Genomic DNA, 14,487 nt, shown 5'->3' with positions numbered 1-14,487 from the left:
ACACACACATATTCAAGCAAATAATAACAGAAAGAGTGGAAATGTTATGTTGTGGTCCAAACTCATTTCCCAGTGTTATTTCTTTGGGTGTAACTGGTTCTGTTTGTTACATACAGATCAATTGGAACTAATTTGGAACCTCTCATTGTTGAAGAGAGGCATGCCCATCAGAATTGATCATCATGTGGTATTGTTATTGAACTGTATAATGATCTCCTGGTTCTGCTCATTTCACTTAGCATCAGTTCATGTGTACCTCTCTAAGCCTCTTTGTATTCATCTTCCTGGTCATTTCTTATAGAATAATAATTAAATTTTGTTTTTTGCCCAAGTTTTAGAATGAATATATTTGTTAGTGTTGTTCAGCCATTTAAGTTATATTCAACTCTGACTTCTTTCTGGGGTTTTCTTGGAGAGATAGGTTTGGTATTTCCTTCTCCAGTTTATTTTATAGATGAGGAACTAAGGTAAACAGATTCGAGATACCTGCCCAGGGTCACACAGCTAGTAAGTGTCTGAAGGCCAGATTTGGACTTAGAGGCATTTTTCATTCATTTACTAGTTGTGTGGTCCTTGGCAAATGACTTTTTTTTTTTCTCCTCAAGTTTCCTCATTTGTAAAATGGAGATAATAGCTTACCTTTCCTCCAAGGTTGTTGAGGACCAAATGAGATAGTTATAAAGTGATTAACATAGTGCCTGGCACATAAGAACTATATAAATATTATTGTTATTAAAGTGGAAGAGGTAGGAATGAGTATGTAGTATTGGGGTAATGAGGATGCATGCCTTCTGTGAAGACATGAGTGTATTTGTTTTGAGGAATAGTTCAGACATAGTATTAAGACAAAATTATGAAGGGCCTTAGATGTTGAAGAGTTTGGGGTTTATCTTGTAGAATGTTGAAACTTTTTAAGCACGGCAAAAGAGAGCCAAATAGATTTTAGAAACATTGATGTGGAAGTAGTCAGGATAGAGTAAAGGGAAGAAAAAAAATCAAGCCAAGACAATAAAGCATTTATTAAGCATCACTGTGAGCTAGGAACAGGGGTTAAACTCTGGGAATACCAAGAAAAGGAAAAATAACAACTCTCTCCTCCTTGAGATTAGAAAGTGAGTTGTTATAAGTGAGAGAGTAGTTCTACAAGAAAAATAGGAGAAAATTGTAGTCTTACACCGATGATCACCTTCTCCTCCTTGATTCTCTTTTCTAGGTTTTCTGTACCCCATTGTCCTGATTTGCTTACCTTTCCTTTTTTTCCCCTATTCTCCATCTATGCTATTACATGGTGGTCTCATCAGCTCCTCTGGATTTAATTATCATTTCTGTGCTGGAGATTCTCAAATTCATCTATCCTGCCTCAAGCTTTCTTCTGACTTTGTCTCCCCTCTCTAATTGACTTTTAAACATCTTAAAATTGATGTTCATTTGACATCTTTTCCAAATCAGAACTCATATTTTGCTGGTGGGCAACCACCATTTCCCAGTTCCTCCCTTAGCCTTGAAACCTAGGAGTCATTTTGACTCCTCGCTATCGTTCACCAAATTCAAAAGTGTTACCAATCCTGTTGATTTTACCTGAACAGCCTCTTATATATATATGCTCCTTTCCCACTTCCATTGCCACCATTCTGGTGCAGATCATCAAATCATGTCTAGACTACTGTAATAGCTTTCTGATGAGTCTACCTCCCTCAAATCTTTTCCATAATCCAATCCAAAGTGATTTTCCTAAAGTACTGGTCAAACTATCTCACTTTTGTATTCAGTAAACTCCAGTGGCTTCCTATCACCTCCAGGATCAAATACAAAACGTTCTGTTTGGCATTCAAAGCCCAAGTCTTTCTATTCTTTATGCATTTTACTTCCTGACACTTTTTGATCTAAACATCATTTCTTTATGCTTAGCGCCTTCTGGCTCTCCCTCAAGCCTGAATTCTAACCTGACTTCTAAGTCCCAACTAAAATCCCATGTTTTTACTGGAAACTTGTTCCAACCCCTCTTAATTCTAGTGCCTACACTTTTCTCAGTTATTTCCTGTTTAATCCTGTAAATAGCTTTCTTTGTATATGTTTGTCTTCCCAATTAAATTGTGAGCTCCTTGAGGGCATGGACTGTTTTTTGCCTCTTTTTAAAATTCCCAATGTTATACTCATTCTGCAACTTTTTATTAAATGAAACTTGGCTTTTCCCTAAAGATTCCACTTTTCTAACTGTCATCTATAATGGTGATTATTCTTTTCCCCATTCTTTGCTTCTCTGGGCCTAAGAAATTCTGATTGTTCTTTGTTACTTTTAAACTCTGTTTTGCCTCCCCAACCACTCAACAACATCTCACTTGGACCACCCTTCTCTATTTGTTCCTGTCACCTGCCCTTTCCAGATGGAATACTTCTACTTTCTTATCTGAATCATGTTCTTCTTTGAATACTACTTTTGTACTCAGAGACTTCAATATTTAAATTCATACTTGTAACATCCTGTCTTCATAACTTCAACTCTTAAAACTTTTGAGTAGAGGTTACCTAAAAGAAGGTTACCTTGATGTTAGAAAAACTTCTAATTAATTAGAGCTGTCCACAAGTAGAAGTTTTCAAGGTGAAATTGGTTCACCACTGGTATATCTTTTATTTTTTTCTAATTATATATAAAAATAGTTTTTAACATTCATTTTTTTTTGTGGTGTGGTTTTTTTTTAATTAAAGTTTTTTATTTACAAAACATTGGCATGGGTAATTTTTCAACACTGACCCTTGCAAAACCTCCTGTTCCAAATTATCCCTTCATTTCCCCCACCACTGCAGGTAGTCCAATACATGTTAAATATTAACATTCATTTTTAAAAAGTTTTGAGTTCCAAATTCTCGCTCAATCATTTTCCTCTCTTTTTTCATTGAGAAGACAAGCAGTTTGATGCAAATTATAAATGTGCAGTAATGCAAAACATTTCCATATTAGTCATGCTGTTAAAAAAAAAATACAGATTACCCTTAGGCTCTTCCACTTCCTCCAAAAAAGAAAGTTTAAAAAAAATGTCATACTCAAATCTCCTTAGTTCATTTAATGGAGGGAGATAGCATTTTTCATTAGTCCTTTAGAATTGTCTTGGATCATTATATTACTGAGAATAGCTAAGTCATTCACAATTGATTATCATACAATATTGCTGTTCATATATACAGCATCTTCTGGTTCTGCTCACTTCACTTTGCATCAGTTCATGTTAGTCTTCCCAGGTTTTTCTGAAAGCATCCTATCCTGCTCATAATTTCTTACAACATACCAGTATTCCATCACAGGTTTATACCACAACTTGTTCAGCCACTCATCAATTGATAGGCATGTCCTCAATTTCTAATTCTTTCCTATCATGAAAAGAGCTGTTACAAATGTTTTTGTACATATAAATTCTTTTCCTTTAAAAAAAAAAATCTTATTGGAATGCTTGGTCAAAGGGAATGAGTTTTATAGCTCTTTGGCCACAGTTCCAAATTACTCTTCAGATTTATTTTAAGGGCAGCTAGGTGGTGCAGTGGATAGAGCACCAGACCTGAATTCAGGAGGACCAGAGTTCAAATCTGGTCTCAGACACTTAACACTTCCTAGCTGTGTGACCCTGGGCAAGTCATTTAACCCCAGCCTCAGAAAAGGAAAAAAACAAACCAAAAAGAAAAAAGAAAAACAGATTTGTTTTATCAGTTCACAACTCCACCAATGATACATTAGTATCTTTATTTTCCCACATCCCCTCCAGCATTTGTCATTTTACTTTTTATGTCATATTAGCCTATTTAATAGGTATGAGATGTTCTCTCAGAGTTGTTTTAATTTGCATTTCTCTAATCAATATTGATTTAGAATATTTTTTTCATATGACAATAGATAACTTTAATTTCTTTATCTAAAAACAGTGTTCATATTCTTTGACATTCATCAATTGGGGAATGAACTTGTATTTTTTTTTTCCTTAAAAAAAAAATCAGTAGTATTTTGTTTTTCCTATTATAAATAAAGATTGTTTACAACATTTTGGGGGGGAGTATTTTGAATTAAAATTGTTTTTCTATTTCCTTCTATTCCTTGCCTCTTCCCCAAGACAGCAAGCAATCTGACATAGGTTATAAATGTACAATCATTTAAAATACATTTACAGATTAATGACTTATAGTCTTATACATTTTATTAATTTCTCTATGTATTTGATAAATGAGGCTCTTATTAAAGAAACATCTATAACATTTTCCCTCCAGATTTGTGCAAAAGAAAAGAAGAGAAAAAAATTGTGTGCTTCATTCTGTTTTTAGATAACAGTTCTTTCTCTGGAAGTGCACATAGCATTTTTCATTTTGAGTCCTATGTGATTGTCTTGAATCATAGTTATTGCTGAGAATAGCGAAGTCATTTCAGCTCTTTATTGTACAGTATAGTTGTTACTGAGTACACTTTGCTTTTGATTCTGCTTACTTTTACTATGAATTGGCTTATGAAACTTTCTAGGTTTTTCTGAAATTATCCTACTTGTCATTTCTTACAGCACCATAATATTCCATTATAATCATATAATTTATATTTGAACAAAATGCCCAACATATCTTTTTTAATTAGATCTATTTTTGCTTTTGCTTTGAAATCATGATTGTTTTTGTTGTTTAATCAATCATATCCTCTTCTTTGTGATACTGTGGCCATACCTTTTATTCTCTACTTCTCTACATCTCAAAATGTTGTTTATGTTCATTGTTTCCATTACATATCTATCTTATTCTCTGCCATTCCCTTTTCTTTTGCCTTTAATCTTTCCCAACGCCATCATCTTTTCAAATGAGTCACATCTTAGTATGTGGCCAGAGTTTTGAGTTTTAGCTTCAGTATTTGACTTTTTAAGTGAATAACCTGAATTTCCATAAGTATTGACTGATTTGATCTATTTATTGTGTTCCAGGGACTCACAAGTTTTCTCCAGCACCACGGTTTGAAAATGTTGATACTATACCACTTAGCTTTCCATATAATCCTAACTCATAACCATACATTGCTACTGTAAAAACCTTTGTGGGCAAAGTGATTATGTCTCTGCTCTTTAGTATGCTGTCTAGATTTGTTTATGGCTTTCCTTTCAAAGAGTTAGCATCTTTTGATTTGATGGTTGCAGTTATCATCTACAGTGATCTTTGAACCCAAGAATATAAAATATGACACTCATTCTATTTCTTCTTTTTGCTAGAAAGTGATATATACATCCCAAGATGATCTACCAACCTTAATTCCAGCTTTAGATTTCTCTAGCCTGGCATTTTTCAGGATATACTATGCATGTAAATTTTGTAAATTAGGTGACAACATACAGTCTAGTTGTACACCTTTTCCAATTTTAAATCAGTTTTTCCATATTAGATTCTAATTATCGCTTGCATACCAGTTCCTCAGGAGAAAAGTAAGATGATCTGGGGGGGGGGGAAATCTGGTATTCCATTCTCTTTAAGGACTTGCCATATTTTGTTGTGATCCACAGTCAGTGGTCTTATTAGATATAGTCAGTGAATTGGAAGTAGATGTTTTTCTTGAACTCCTTTGTTTCTTGGCATTCATTGTCCTTCTTTAGGACTGTGATATAAACTAATCTTTTCTATCCAGTAGCCACTGTTGTTTTTTCAAAACTTGCTGTTATAGTGTTACATTTTAAAACATTATCTTTTAGGGTTTAAGTAGCTAACTGGAGTGTGATATTCCACTCCCTCTATCAGCTTTATTGTTTGTAATACTTCCTAAGGTCCACATGCCTTCATTCTCTAGGATGTCTAGCTCTAGGTCATTAATTACAATTGTGATTATTGGTAATTTTTCCTGTATAGTTCTTTTATGTATCCTTGCCACCTCTTCTTAATTTCTTCTGCTTCAGTTTAATACTATCAGTTTTGTTTATCGTGGCTATTTTTTCTTGAAATTTTCCATTGATTTCACTAAATTTCTTTGAGATAACTTGTCTTTTCCCAATCTCTTCCTCACCTCCACTTTATATTTCATAATGGAGATATTTGGATCATATATATGTGGTCTAATGATTACCCCTACTTTCTTCAATTTAAATTTAAATTTTTAAATCAGAAGCTCATGATCTGAGCTATAGTCAGCTCTTAGCAATAAGAACTGAGAATATAACCAGAGGAGCAGACTGGTTTTCAAAGAAGCAGATGAACTAGAGACCAAAATTTGGCCTCTTTGGCATTAGTGGTTGGAGAATAGACTTAAATTACTGTCATGTTGAAAGATTTGTTTTGGATTTGAATGGTATTATTAGTCATTTTTGAAATTACACCTCAGTAGTGCTACCCCTGCTTTTTTTCTTACTTCAGCTAAAGCATAATTGATTTTACTCCAATCCCTTACCTTAAGTGTGTGTGTGTTTCAACTGTGCCATCTTGTAAATAATACATTGTAGGATTCTGGGGTTTAGCCAACTTTTGCTTTTCACTTCCATTTTATGGGTGAGTCCATCCCATTAACATTCATACAGCAAAATTACTCAATGTATATTTCTATCCCTCTTGCTATCAACCCTACCTTTAATTATTTACTCCCTCTGCTTCTTTGTAGGTTGAAAGATTTCTGTATCCAACTGAGTGTGGATGTTATTCCCTGTCTGAGTCAATTCTGAGGAGAGTTAAACATCAGGTGTTGTCCACTACCTTTCTATTTTCCTCTCCATTATAGAAACTTTTGAATCTCTCTTATATGAGATTAATTTACCTGTTCTGCCTCTCCCCCTTTCTCCCAGTGCATTCTTCTTAAAATTTTTTTTTTTAATTTTTTTGATATTATCCCAACACAGCTCACATTTGTAACCTCTGTCCTAAAAATACCATCTTCCCATAGAGGATTATAAATAGCTTAGCCTTATTATTAATCTTATGATTTCTTTCTCCCCATTACTTTTTTGATGCTTCTCGAGTCTTTTATTGGAAAGTCAGATTTTTTTTAGTTAGCTCAGACTTTTTCATCAGGAATGTTTGAAAGTCCTCTAATTTCATCAAATATTCTCCCCCCCCCCCCTTTTTTTTTTCTGCTGAAAGATTATACTTATTTTTTGTTGAATAAGTGATTGATATTTGGTTGTAATTTTAGGACCTTCACCCTTTGGAATATCGTATTTCAAGTCATCTAGCTCTTTAATGTAGGGCTTTTTCAACTTTTTCCACTGATGATTTTTTGCTTGACAAATTTTACATGACCCTGGGTATATAGGTTTATGAATTAGGTATACAGGTCAAACATTTACTGATGATAAATCATAATTTTGGCACTTCCATGTTCATTTATGTGACCCCACATGGGGTCACAGTTTAAGAAGCTTTGCTTTAATGCAGAAGCTGCTGAATCTTACATTCTGACTGGCCCCATGGTATTTGAATGATTTCTTTCTAGTTGCTTGTAATATTTTCTCCTTGACTTGGGAGTTTTGGAGTTTGGCTATAATATTCTTGGGAGTTTTCAGTTTGGTATCTCTTTTAAGTAAGTGACTGGTCAATTTTTCAATTTCTATTTTATTTTTTGGTTCTAGATATCAAGGCAGTTTTCCTTGATCATGAAAGATGATATCTAGGTTCTTCTTTTGATTGTAGCTTTCAGGTAGTCCAGTAATTATTAAGTTATCTCTCCATGATCTATTTTCTAGGTCAGTTGTTTTTCCAATAAGATATTTCACATTTTCTTCTATTTTATAATACTTTTGATTTTTGAAAAAAACCATTTCTTGAGTGATGGAGTCATTATCTTCTGTTTGCACAGTTCTAATTTTTAAGAAATTGTTATCTTCAGTGAACTTTTATGTTCTTTTTTACTCTTTGGTCTATTATGTTTTTAAGATGTTATTTTCTTCAGTAATTTTTTTTATACCTCCTTTACCAAGCTGTTGACTTTTTTCATAGTTTTCTTGTTACCACTCTTGTTTCCTATTTCCCATCCTTCTACCTCTCTTAAGTTGGCTTAAAATTTTTTTTAAATAACTTTTTCAGGTTTTTTTTTTTTGTTTTTTTTTTTGGATCCTGAATTCGATATATGATTTATTTCCAGATTTTTCTTGTAGCTGCTTTGGTTTTATTGGCTTCTTCTGCGTTTGTGTTTTAATTTTCCCTGTCACCTTTTCTATGGTCAGGTTCTTTTTTTGTTGTTTGTTCCTTTTGCTAGCCTGTTTCTTGATTTTTTTTTTTTTTTTTTTAAACTTTATGTTAAAGTTGGACTTTGCTTTTTGAGTGGATGGGGGCACTGTCCCAAAAGGGCTTCAGGGCCCTTTTGTTGCTCTTATAGCTAGCTGTAGTGGAGTGTGTGTCTCTTAAGTTTTCAGTTCTTCCAAGGTGGTGAGATCTAAGGAGAAGTGTGGTCACTGCTTTCTTGCTCTCTGCTTTGGTCTTTGCGAGATAGCACATGCACTCTTTTCCACCTTGAAATTGCAGTCTCTCCCCATGCTAATGATTTTCCTTGAAACTATGTGTAGTGCAATAGATTTCTGAACATAGTGCCAACAAAGGTTCCCCTGTAATCTCTTTTTGACCAGTTGTCCAACCTTGTACCCATCTGTGTGTTGACAGTTTTTATTGGATAAATTATTTTTGGTTGGAAGCTTGTTATTTGAAACTCTCTATTTGTTTTTGATGGTAGCTGTTAAATCTTGTATAAGCTTTGTTTTTGGCACTTGGAATTTGAATTGTTTCTACATGCTTATAGTATTTGTTTTTCTTTTATGTTTACCTGCTCTGATATTGTTCCATTGGCTATTCCTGAGAGTTTTCATTTTGTAATTTCAGAAGGTGACAGTGGATTCTTTCTATTTTTACTTTACCCTCTGATTTTAAGATATTTGAGCAATTTTACAATTTCTTGGAATAAAACATCTAGGCTTTTTTTTTTTTTTTTCCTTGCGTGGTGGCTTCATGTAGTTCAGCAATTTAAAAATTATCTCTATTTGAGATGTACAAGTTATAGGAGAGAGCTGTGTCATGGAAACCTAGAGAGAAGAGAGAATATCAGGCATAAGAAGGGGACCAGCAGTGTTAAAGACTTGCAGAGAAGTCTTGGAAGTATGAGGACTGGAAAACGTCCATTCAGTTTGGCAATTAAGAGGTCAGTAGTAACTTTGCAGGGAGCAGTAGTGGGCACTTGATAAATTTGTTATTAATGGGGAAGAAATAAGGTATGCAACATTTAGGAAGAAGCAACACAAAAGAAGCTATCGGTGAGGCTTTGACTAAAGCATGACTTATCACAGAGAAGCTTTAGAATAGCAGACTTTGGAGTCTCTATATCCTAGCCTTTAAACTGTACAAGAATTTATTTTACAGTATACCAAATAAAGGGTCATCTAGGCTTTTCTTGAATACTTCAATTGAGGAAAAATTTACCATCTTCTAAGGAAGACTTTTCTTTTTTTTTTAATATAAAGTCCAAATTTTCTTTTTGTTATTTGTTCCTTGTTCTTTCCTCAGATGCCAATCAAGAAAGACAATTCTAGTATTTCTTTGATGTAATAAACCTTAAATACTTGGAGATAGAGGAGGTCATCTCAGATTTAACATGAATAAAACTCAATGCATTTCCTCTGAAGTCCTGTCCCTCTTTTGAGCTTTCTAGTCAAGTCTGTAACTGGGCTTTCTTCAATCTGGGTTCTCAACATTGGTTTAACTCTGGAATCTGCCAGCTTACCCCAGTTACTACCAAATGTCTAGTCATTTGCCAAGTCTTGTCCTTTTTCATCTCTGCAACCTTTCACATAGTTACCAACCTAAATCAAGCCTTTATTCCCTAGAATTTGGACTATTCTATCAATATCTTGTTTGGTATTCCCTCACTAAAACCTTCCCATTCCAATCCAGCCTCTATACAGCTACTGAAAAACTGATTTTTTAAGTAATATTTGTCCATGTTGCTCCAGAATTGAGTAACTGGCTGCTTATTTACTATTACTTAATATTTTATAATTTTTCCCCTTACTATCTTTCTAATCTTCTTAGCTATTAAATTCCTTACCCCCATGCATTTTTTGGGGTCAGCAATATTCCTCTATTTCTATTTTCACTGGAATTTACTCAATTCCGTGCCTAGAATTCCTACTTTCCTTCAAGACTATAGATTCTCTTAACAAGACATGTTACTTAGCCATTTTGTATATTTGAAGTTGGTATTTTTAAACCATTCAATTTTAATTTAACATTCATTATTTTTAATTCTATTTTCAGTTACTTGTAAACAAAATTTTAAAATCTTTTCTTTTTCCTAAGTACATGGAAAGATAATTTTAAACATTTTTAAAAAATCATAATATCTTTTTATTTTTCAAATACACTCAAAGATAGTTTTCAACATTCACCTTTGTAAATCCTTGTGTTCCAAATTTTTCTTCTTCCCCCCCTCAGAGAGCAAGTAATCCAATATAGGGTAGGCATCTGTAATTCTTTCAAACGTTTTCACATTTGTCATGCTGCTCCAGAATAATCAAGCAATAAAAACAACAAAAAGGTGAAAATACTCTGCTTTCATCCACATTCAGTCTCCATAGTTCCAATCTCTGGATGCCTATGACATTTTCCATCCCAAGTCTATTGGAATTGCATTGAATCACTTCATTGTTGAAAAGAGCCAAGTTTATCACAATTTATCATTAATATAATCTTGTTAATGTGTACAATATTCTTTTGGTTCTGCTCACTTCACTCAGCATGAGTAATGTAAGTCTTTCTAGGCTTTTCTGAAAATCAGTCTGCTCATCATTTCTTATAAAATAATGATATTCTGTTACATTCATATACCATAAGTTATTCAGCCATATCCCAACTGATGGGCAGCCATTCGATTTGTAGTTCCTTGGCACTTGGTTGCTACAATTATTTTTGCACACCTGGGTTTTTCTCCTGTAATCTGTTTGGGATATAGACACAATAGAAACACTGTTAGGTTAAAGGATATGGTAGCCCTTTGAACATAGCTCCAAATTGTTTTCCAGAATGGTTGGTTCAGTTTAAACTCCACCAATAATACATTAGTGTTCCAGTTTTCCCACTTCCCCTCTAACATTTATCATTTATCTTTTCCTGTTATCTTAACTAGTCAGAAGTATGAAATGGCACATCAGAGTTGTTGTAATTTGTATTCTATAATCCATAGTGATTTAGAGCATTTTTTCATATGATTAGAAGAAATGGCTTTGTTTTTTTTTTTTTTTTTTTCATCTGAAAATTGTCTGTTAATATCCTTTGACCATTTATCAATTGGGGAATGGCTTGTATTCTTATAAATTTGAGTCAATTTTATATTTTAGAAATGAAATAGAAATACTGGATGTAAAATTTTTTTCCTCAAGTTTTCTGCTTCCCTTCCTTCTAATCTTGATTGCATTGGTTTTGTTTGTGCAAAAAAAAATTTTTTTTTTTTAAAATGTAATCATAATTATCCATCTTTAGTTCTTTGACCCTAAATCTCCCTTCTCCACAGATCTGAGAGATAGACTATCCCTTGTTCTCCTAATTTGCTAATATCACCTTTTAACATGAACCTATTTTGAGCTTATCTTAAGCTTATCTTGGTGTATAGGTTGTGAGATAGTGAACAAAATTTTTAACCCCTTAAAAACATTTTTGAATTCCACATTCTTTTCTTTTCTTTCCTCTCCTCCCCCATCTTCTCATTGAGGAGGCAGGCAATTTGATTTCTTGGATCATTGTATTAAGTCACTGACAGTTGATCATATGATATTGAGAAATGAGGCCTATATGTATGCATGATTTTAGGCAAATCATTTTATACTCTATGTTCCAGACTCCTGTAGAATGGGAATAATGTCCATTTTATAGAGCTATAGAAAGGAAAACATTTTCTTATAGTATGTAAACTCATAGATGGTTGTGCATAAATTACATAAATATTTTAATATCATTTAACACAATTCTTGATTCTGTGGATGATAACAAACTGTGTGAATAAAAACTCCTTGAGTTTAAAAAAGAAAGAAATGAAACTTTATGAGACTTGCTATATAAAACTCCACTCTCTCTTCTCCCCCCTTTCTGTTTACCTTCTAATCTTCACTATATTGATTTTGTTTGTACAAAACTTTTTAAATTTGATGCAATCAGAATTATCTATTTTATGTCCTCTAATGATTTTGTATTTGGTCTTACATTTTTCCTACACATAGTTCTAACAGTTAAGACATTCCATGCTTCCTTAATTTTCTTAACATATCACCTTTTATGTTTAATTTCAACTTATTTTGCTGTACAGTATGAGATGTTGCTATATACCTTATTTCTACCAAACTGCTTTTCAGTTTTTCTACCAATTTTTGCACACAGTGATTTCTTGTCCCCAAATCTTAAGATCTTTGGGTTTGGTAAACATTAGATTCTGTGGACATTTGCTATTGTGTATTGTGTACCTAATCTATTGCACTGATCCACCATTCTCTTTCTTAGCTAGTACCAAATTGCTTTGTTAAATTCAGTGAGCTTACATCATATAGTTATCCCTGTTATCTTAGTACATTTGGCCCAATATTATTGTCTGCCATGGTTTAATTTAACAAATATTATGTTTAAAGTAGAGTCCTAGAGTCTTTTTGGTTCTTGCTTCTGTTTTCCACTGTGTTAATTAATCTCACTTTTGTCATCTGCTGGTTGTGACTGGCTCTTTATCCAAGTTGTGGATTAAAATGTTAAACACTACTCTAGATTAAGGATTGGTTTTGTTTTTTTATTCAGGCCAACTATTAACAACAAAGTTATTCAAGTTCTCTTTAATTAAACCCCATAACCTGATTGTTAGGGATTCACAGATGTTCAGTCAACAGTCTAGTGGGTTGATGCTCATCTTTTTTTTTTTTTTTTTTTTTTTAATTTCAGAATTATAACTTTTTTTTTTTGACAGTGCATGGGTAATTTTTTAAAACAACATTATCCCTTGTACTCCCTTCTGTTCTGAATTTTTCCCTCCTTCCCTCCACCCCCTCCCCTAGATAGTATATCCTAGTTACAATATATATGGGCAGAACCAAATTTTGTTGTTGTGGTTGTTGCAAAGGAATAATTGTATTCAGAAGGTAAAAATAACCTGGGAAGAAAAACAAGAATGCAAACAGTTTATACTCATTTCCTAGTGTTCCTTTTCTGGGTATAGCTGATTCTGTCAATCATTGATCATTTGGAATTGGATTAGCTCTTCTCTGTTGAAGATATCCACTTCCATCAGAATATATCCTCATACAGTATCATTGTTGAAGTGTATAATGATCTCCTAGTTCTGCTCGTTTTACTCAGCATCAGTTGATGTAAGTCTCTCCAAGCCTCTCTGTATTCATCCTGTTGGTCATTTCTTACAGAACAATAATATTCCATAACATTCATATACCATAATTTACCCAACCATTCTCCAATTGATGGGCATCCATTCATTTTCCAGTTTCTAGCCACTACAAAAAGGGCTGCCACAAACATTTTGGCACATACAGGTCCCTTTCCCTTCTTTAGTATTTCTTTGGGATATAAGCCCAGTAGTAGCACTGCTGGATCAAAGGAACAAAACCAATCCTTAATCTAGAGTAGTGTTTAACATTTTAATCCACAACTTGGATAAAGAGCCAGTCACAACCAGCAGATGACAAAACTGAGATTAATTAACACAGTGGAAAACAGAAGCAAGAACCAAAAAGACTCTAGGACTCTACTTTAATCTACTTGATAACTTTTTGGGCATAATTCCAGATTGCTCTCCGGAATGGTTGGATTCTTTCACAACTCCACCAACAATGTATTAGTGTCCCAGTTTTCCCACATCCCCTCCAACATTCATCATTATTTGTTCTTGTCATCTTAGCGAATCTGACAGATGTGTAGTGGTAACTCAGAGTTGTCTTAATTTGCATTTCTCTGATCAGTAGTGATTTGGAACACTTTCATATGAGTGGAAATAGTTTTAATTTCATCATCTGAAAATTGTCTGTTCATATCCTTTGACGATTTATCAATTGGAGAATGGCTTGATTTCTTATAAATTCGAGTCAATTCTCTGTATATTTTGGAGATGAGGCCTTTATCAGAACCTTTAATGGTAAAAATGTTTTCCCAATTTTTTACTTCCCTTCTAATCTTGTTTGCGTTAGTTTTGTTTGTGCAAAAGCTTTTTAATTTGATGTAATCAAAATTTTCTATTTTGTGATCAATAATGATCTCTAGTTCTCCCTCCTCCACAAGTCTGAGAGGTAAACTATCCTATGTTCCTCTTATTTATGATCTTGTTCTTTATGCCTAAATCTTGGACCCATTTTGGTCTTATCTTAGTATGTGGTGTTAAATGTGGGTCCATGCCTAGTATCTGTCATACTAATGTCCAGTTTTCCCAACAGTTTTTGTCAAATAATGATTTCTTATCCCAAAAGTTGGGATCTTTGGGTTTGTCAAACACTAGATTGCTATATTTATTCACTAGCTTGTCTTATGAACCTA

General features: G+C 33.5%; 1 protein-coding gene across 7 annotated transcripts in view; it reads left to right on the top strand.

The window, feature by feature from the left end:
• The window catches only part of GATAD2A (GATA zinc finger domain containing 2A), a 198,795-nt gene that overhangs the window by 34,388 nt on the left and 149,920 nt on the right, over window positions 1-14,487 (top strand). For 2 of the 7 annotated variants that reach the window (XM_074306972.1, XM_074306946.1), the window contains exon 2: window positions 6,596-6,673. The exons of the other annotated variants lie outside the window; for them this stretch is intronic. The gene's annotated coding sequence lies outside the window, so the exon portion shown is untranslated. The remainder of the gene's footprint in view (window positions 1-6,595; window positions 6,674-14,487) is intronic. 7 annotated transcript variants of the gene reach the window in all.

The sequence above is a fragment of the Sminthopsis crassicaudata genome, chromosome 1 (genome assembly GCF_048593235.1).
Source record: "Sminthopsis crassicaudata isolate SCR6 chromosome 1, ASM4859323v1, whole genome shotgun sequence".
NCBI lineage: Eukaryota > Metazoa > Chordata > Mammalia > Dasyuromorphia > Dasyuridae > Sminthopsis > Sminthopsis crassicaudata.
This window is presented reverse-complemented; position numbering and strand designations above follow the sequence as displayed.